The following is a 7,500-nucleotide window of genomic DNA, read 5'->3' on the forward strand; positions in this document are numbered from 1 at the left end:
TTTCTCTTATTATCATCCGTTTGTAAATGTTCTCAGTAAAAATTATTAGGGGGGATAAGGAATAGGGGGATATATGAAATCTAGGGCATGTATATACATTATACATATTTTCCATTCCCATCTTTGTATATATGTGCAGTATATATGATTATATGATCAGAAAGGCAGAGGGATAAAGGCAGATAAACTATACGTGAACATACAAGTCACATGCCTCGTCATCAGTAACATCGAGCAGCTGGCGTTACCAGTATGACCATTCGCTTTCCCTGACTGAGGACTTGGCTGCGCCGCCGCTCGCAGCTCACACTCAGTCGCAGTTGCTTGCCTGAGGCGGAAGCAATTTCCGCGTCTCAGACGCTTGTATCGCGGTAATACCATGAGAGAATACCGATCATTTTCACAGGAAAGAGTGATGATAACGTAAATACATGAAGACGGTAAGACGTATCCAAGGCAGCAAAGCTGGAAGTGCATCCCTTCGTACTAGTCACTGCAACAACGCCATAGAGAAGACCCTTTAACCCCGTCGCGTGTTGCGACGAGCTAATCAAAAGAAACCTAATTCCTCATCCAATTAATATAAGGCGTGCAAATTCTTAAAAAATGGGACGAATTATAATGGCCATTCCTCTCATATAGATAGTAAGATTAATTCTAAGGGTTTAAAATCATGTTCCAAGATAGTATTTCTCTTATTATCATCCGTTTGTAAATGTTCTCAGTAAAAATTATTAGGGGGGATAAGGAATATATTTTTTATTATCTATATATAAAATTACTGCCGACGAGGCGTTTAAAATCATTTTGGAGGGGATGATATTATGTCAATTTTAAAGAATGTACAGAAAGTTCATTGCGCACTCGAGATGCCATCGTCTTTCCGGTGAAAGATCTCAAGTGAGCTTCTATTAAGCTTCTCTACGAGACTCATTCCCTTCAAGGATCTCAAGTGAGCTTCTATTAAGCTTCCCTAGGAGACTCATTCCCTTGAAAGATCTCAAGTGAGCTTCTATTAAGCTTCTCTACGAGACTCATTCCCTTCAAGGATCTCAAGTGAGCTTCTATTAAGCTTCCCTAGGAGACTCATTCCCTTGAAAGATCTCAAGTGAGCTTCTATTAAGCATCACTACGAGACTCATTCCCTTGAAAGATCTCAAGTGAGCTTCTATTAAGCATCACTACGAGACTCATTCCCTTGAAAGATCTCAAGTGAGCTTCTATTAAGCTTCCCTAGGAGACTCATTCCCTTGAAAGATCTCAAGTGAGCTTCTATTAAGCATCACTACGAGACTCATTCCCTTGAAAGATCTCAAGTGAGCTTCTATTAAGCATCACTACGAGACTCATTCCCTTGAAAGATCTCAAGTGAGCTTCTATTAAGCGTCACTACGAGACTCATTCCCTTGAAAGATCTCAAGTGAGCTTCTATTAAGCTTCCCTAGGAGACTCATTCCCTTGAAAGATCTCAAGTGAGCTTCTATTAAGCATCACTACGAGACTCATTCCCTTGAAAGATCTCAAGTGAGCTTCTATTAAGCTTCCCTAGGAGACTCATTCCCTTGAAAGATCTCAAGTGAGCTTCTATTAAGCATCACTACGAGACTCATTCCCTTGAAAGATCTCAAGTGAGCTTCTATTAAGCGTCACTACGAGACTCATTCCCTTGAAAGATCTCAAGTGAGCTTCTATTAAGCTTCCCTACGAGACTCATTCCCTCGAAAGATCTCAAGTGAGCTTCTATTAAGCTTCCTTACGAGACTCATTCCCTTGAAAGATCTCAAGTGAGCTTCTATTAAGCTTCCCTACGAGACTCATTCCCTCGAAAGATCTCAAGTGAGCTTCTATTAAGCTTCCCTACGAGACTCATTCCCTCGAAAGATCTCAAGTGAGCTTCAATTAAGCGTCACTACGAGACTCATTCCCTTGAAAGATCTCAAGTGAGCTTCTATTAAGCATCACTACGAGACTCATTCCCTTGAAAGATCTCAAGTGAGCTTCTATTAAGCTTCCCTAGGAGACTCATTCCCTTGAAAGATCTCAAGTGAGCTTCAATTAAGCGTCACTACGAGACTCATTCCCTTGAAAGATCTCAAGTGAGCTTCTATTAAGCATCACTACGAGACTCATTCCCTTGAAAGATCTCAAGTGAGCTTCTATTAAGCTTCCCTACGAGACTCATTCCCTCGAAAGATCTCAAGTGAGCTTCTATTAAGCTTCCTTACGAGACTCATTCCCTTGAAAGATCTCAAGTGAGCTTCTATTAAGCTTCCCTACGAGACTCATTCCCTCGAAAGATCTCAAGTGAGCTTCTATTAAGCTTCCCTACGAGACTCATTCCCTCGAAAGATCTCAAGTGAGCTTCTATTAAGCTTCCCTACGAGACTCATTCCCTTGAAAGATCTCAAGTGAGCTTCTATTAAGCATCACTACGAGACTCATTCCCTCGAAAGATCTCAAGTGAGCTTCAATTAAGCGTCACTACGAGACTCATTCCCTTGAAAGATCTCAAGTGAGCTTCTATTAAGCATCACTACGAGACTCATTCCCTTGAAAGATCTCAAGTGAGCTTCTATTAAGCTTCCCTAGGAGACTCATTCCCTTGAAAGATCTCAAGTGAGCTTCTATTAAGCTTCCCTAGGAGACTCATTCCCTTGAAAGATCTCAAGTGAGCTTCTATTAAGCTTCCTTACGAGACTCATTCCCTTGAAAGATCTCAAGTGAGCTTCTATTAAGCTTCCTTACGAGACTCATTCCCTTGAAAGATCTCAAGTGAGCTTCTATTAAGCTTCCCTAGGAGACTCATTCCCTTGAAAGATCTCAAGTGAGCTTCTATTAAGCTTCCTTACGAGACTCATTCCCTTGAAAGATCTCAAGTGAGCTTCTATTAAGCATCACTACGAGACTCATTCCCTTGAAAGATCTCAAGTGAGCTTCAATTAAGCGTCACTACGAGACTCATTCCCTTGAAAGATCTCAAGTGAGCTTCTATTAAGCTTCCCTAGGAGACTCATTCCCTTGAAAGATCTCAAGTGAGCTTCTATTAAGCATCACTACGAGACTCATTCCCTTGAAAGATCTCAAGTGAGCTTCTATTAAGCTTCCCTAGGAGACTCATTCCCTTGAAAGATCTCAAGTGAGCTTCAATTAAGCGTCACTACGAGACTCATTCCCTTGAAAGATCTCAAGTGAGCTTCTATTAAGCTTCCCTAGGAGACTCATTCCCTCGAAAGATCTAAAGTGAGCTTCTATTAAGCTTCCCTACGAGACTCATTCCCTCGAAAGATCTCAAGTGAGCTTCTATTAAGCTTCCCTACGAGACTCATTCCCTTGAAAGATCTCAAGTGAGCTTCAATTAAGCGTCACTACGAGACTCATTCCCTTGAAAGATCTCAAGTGAGCTTCTATTAAGCTTCCCTAGGAGACTCATTCCCTCGAAAGATCTCAAGTGAGCTTCTATTAAGCATCACTACGAGACTCATTCCCTTGAAAGATCTCAAGTGAGCTTCTATTAAGCTTCCCTAGGAGACTCATTCCCTTGAAAGATCTCAAGTGAGCTTCTATTAAGCGTCACTACGAGACTCATTCCCTTGAAAGATCTCAAGTGAGCTTCTATTAAGCATCACTACGAGACTCATTCCCTTGAAAGATCTCAAGTGAGCTTCTATTAAGCTTCCCTACGAGACTCATTCCCTCGAAAGATCTCAAGTGAGCTTCTATTAAGCTTCCTTACAAGACTCATTCCCTTGAAAGATCTCAAGTGAGCTTCTATTAAGCTTCCCTACGAGACTCATTCCCTCGAAAGATCTCAAGTGAGCTTCTATTAAGCTTCCCTACGAGACTCATTCCCTCGAAAGATCTCAAGTGAGCTTCAATTAAGCGTCACTACGAGACTCATTCCCTTGAAAGATCTCAAGTGAGCTTCTATTAAGCATCACTACGAGACTCATTCCCTTGAAAGATCTCAAGTGAGCTTCTATTAAGCTTCCCTAGGAGACTCATTCCCTTGAAAGATCTCAAGTGAGCTTCTATTAAGCGTCACTACGAGACTCATTCCCTTGAAAGATCTCAAGTGAGCTTCTATTAAGCATCACTACGAGACTCATTCCCTTGAAAGATCTCAAGTGAGCTTCTATTAAGCTTCCCTACGAGACTCATTCCCTCGAAAGATCTCAAGTGAGCTTCAATTAAGCGTCACTACGAGACTCATTCCCTTGAAAGATCTCAAGTGAGCTTCTATTAAGCATCACTACGAGACTCATTCCCTTGAAAGATCTCAAGTGAGCTTCTATTAAGCTTCCCTAGGAGACTCATTCCCTTGAAAGATCTCAAGTGAGCTTCAATTAAGCGTCACTACGAGACTCATTCCCTTGAAAGATCTCAAGTGAGCTTCTATTAAGCATCACTACGAGACTCATTCCCTTGAAAGATCTCAAGTGAGCTTCTATTAAGCTTCCCTACGAGACTCATTCCCTCGAAAGATCTCAAGTGAGCTTCTATTAAGCTTCCTTACGAGACTCATTCCCTTGAAAGATCTCAAGTGAGCTTCTATTAAGCTTCCCTACGAGACTCATTCCCTCGAAAGATCTCAAGTGAGCTTCTATTAAGCTTCCCTACGAGACTCATTCCCTCGAAAGATCTCAAGTGAGCTTCAATTAAGCGTCACTACGAGACTCATTCCCTTGAAAGATCTCAAGTGAGCTTCTATTAAGCATCACTACGAGACTCATTCCCTTGAAAGATCTCAAGTGAGCTTCTATTAAGCATCACTACGAGACTCATTCCCTTGAAAGATCTCAAGTGAGCTTCTATTAAGCTTCCCTAGGAGACTCATTCCCTTGAAAGATCTCAAGTGAGCTTCTATTAAGCTTCCCTAGGAGACTCATTCCCTTGAAAGATCTCAAGTGAGCTTCTATTAAGCTTCCTTACGAGACTCATTCCCTTGAAAGATCTCAAGTGAGCTTCTATTAAGCATCACTACGAGACTCATTCCCTTGAAAGATCTCAAGTGAGCTTCAATTAAGCGTCACTACGAGACTCATTCCCTTGAAAGATCTCAAGTGAGCTTCTATTAAGCTTCCCTAGGAGACTCATTCCCTTGAAAGATCTCAAGTGAGCTTCTATTAAGCATCACTACGAGACTCATTCCCTTGAAAGATCTCAAGTGAGCTTCTATTAAGCTTCCCTACGAGACTCATTCCCTCGAAAGATCTCAAGTGAGCTTCTATTAAGCGTCACTACGAGACTCATTCCCTTGAAAGATCTCAAGTGAGCTTCAATTAAGCGTCACTACGAGACTCATTCCCTTGAAAGATCTCAAGTGAGCTTCTATTAAGCGTCACTACGAGACTCATTCCCTCGAAAGATCTCAAGTGAGCTTCTATTAAGCGTCACTACGAGACTCATTCCCTTTAAAGATCTCAAGTGAGCTTCTATTAAGCTTCCCTACGAGACTCATTCCCTCGAAAGATCTCAAGTGAGCTTCTATTAAGCGTCACTACGAGACTCATTCCCTTGAAAGATCTCAAGTGAGCTTCTATTAAGCGTCACTACGAGACTCATTCCCTTGAAAGATCTCAAGTGAGCTTCAATTAAGCTTCCCTACGAGACTCATTCCCTTGAAAGATCTCAAGTGAGCTTCTATTAAGCTTCCCTACGAGACTCATTCCCTTGAAAGATCTCAAGTGAGCTTCTATTAAGCATCACTACGAGACTCATTCCCTTGAAAGATCTCAAGTGAGCTTCTATTAAGCTTCCCTACGAGACTCATTCCCTCGAAAGATCTAAAGTGAGCTTCTATTAAGCTTCCCTACGAGACTCATTCCCTCGAAAGATCTCAAGTGAGCTTCTATTAAGCATCACTACGAGACTCATTCCCTTGAAAGATCTCAAGTGAGCTTCTATTAAGCTTCCCTAGGAGACTCATTCCCTTGAAAGATCTCAAGTGAGCTTCTATTAAGCTTCCCTAGGAGACTCATTCCCTTGAAAGATCTCAAGTGAGCTTCTATTAAGCTTCCCTACGAGACTCATTCCCTTGAAAGATCTCAAGTGAGCTTCTATTAAGCTTCCCTAGGAGACTCATTCCCTCGAAAGATCTCAAGTGAGCTTCTATTAAGCATCACTACGAGACTCATTCCCTTGAAAGATCTCAAGTGAGCTTCTATTAAGCTTCCCTAGGAGACTCATTCCCTTGAAAGATCTCAAGTGAGCTTCTATTAAGCTTCCCTACGAGACTCATTCCCTTGAAAGATCTCAAGTGAGCTTCTATTAAGCATCACTACGAGACTCATTCCCTTGAAAGATCTCAAGTGAGCTTCTATTAAGCTTCCCTAGGAGACTCATTCCCTTGAAAGATCTCAAGTGAGCTTCTATTAAGCTTCCCTAGGAGACTCATTCCCTTGAAAGATCTCAAGTGAGCTTCTATTAAGCTTCCTTACGAGACTCATTCCCTTGAAAGATCTCAAGTGAGCTTCTATTAAGCTTCCCTAGGAGACTCATTCCCTTGAAAGATCTCAAGTGAGCTTCTATTAAGCTTCCCTAGGAGACTCATTCCCTTGAAAGATCTCAAGTGAGCTTCTATTAAGCTTCCTTACGAGACTCATTCCCTTGAAAGATCTCAAGTGAGCTTCTATTAAGCTTCCCTAGGAGACTCATTCCCTTGAAAGATCTCAAGTGAGCTTCTATTAAGCTTCCCTACGAGACTCATTCCCTTGAAAGATCTCAAGTGAGCTTCTATTAAGCATCACTACGAGACTCATTCCCTTGAAAGATCTCAAGTGAGCTTCTATTAAGCATCACTACGAGACTCATTCCCTTGAAAGATCTCAAGTGAGCTTCTATTAAGCATCACTACGAGACTCATTCCCTTGAAAGATCTCAAGTGAGCTTCTATTAAAGGAATGTACAGAGAGTTCATTGCGCACTCGAGATTTCATCGTCTTTTCGTTGAAAGATCTCAAGTGAGCTTATATTAAGTATCACTTACAGACAAACGTTATTTACCAAACACAAAACCAATGGCTTGTAGAACAGACGCTCCGAGGAGGAATATCATGCTTCTTGCTTAAAATCCTTTGCTTGCCATTCATACATTCGCTCGGGCCGCTTAACTGACTTCGCCCTCTTGCCTCACTGATGAGAAGCTGTCCAAGCACACGTAATAAAGTTCGCGAGTCAACTGCTCAACGGAATCAAACGATGTTCATTTTCTTTCGATTTTCCAGCAAACGCGACAGCGGGAGGGAATTCACGTATCTTCATCAACATATTGCTTTCCTTCTCCCTTTCTGCTGGCATTAATTGTATGCAATCATATATTTTTAGTTCACTCTTGTACTCATGCATATTCCTATGGAGCGTGAACTAACCCAGTCTAGGAAATTAACTTCCTTTCTCTTGATAAGAAAGACCTCAAATCATCCAAAGCTAACCTAAATAAATATAAATCAAATCATTACCACAGATCTAACTGTCATGCGATGCACTGCCACATAACATGAA

This window comes from Penaeus japonicus, unplaced genomic scaffold (genome assembly GCF_977035675.1).
Source record: "Penaeus japonicus unplaced genomic scaffold, GWHDUDI00000001_assembly GWHDUDI00000012, whole genome shotgun sequence".
In the NCBI taxonomy this organism is placed as follows: domain Eukaryota; kingdom Metazoa; phylum Arthropoda; class Malacostraca; order Decapoda; family Penaeidae; genus Penaeus; species Penaeus japonicus.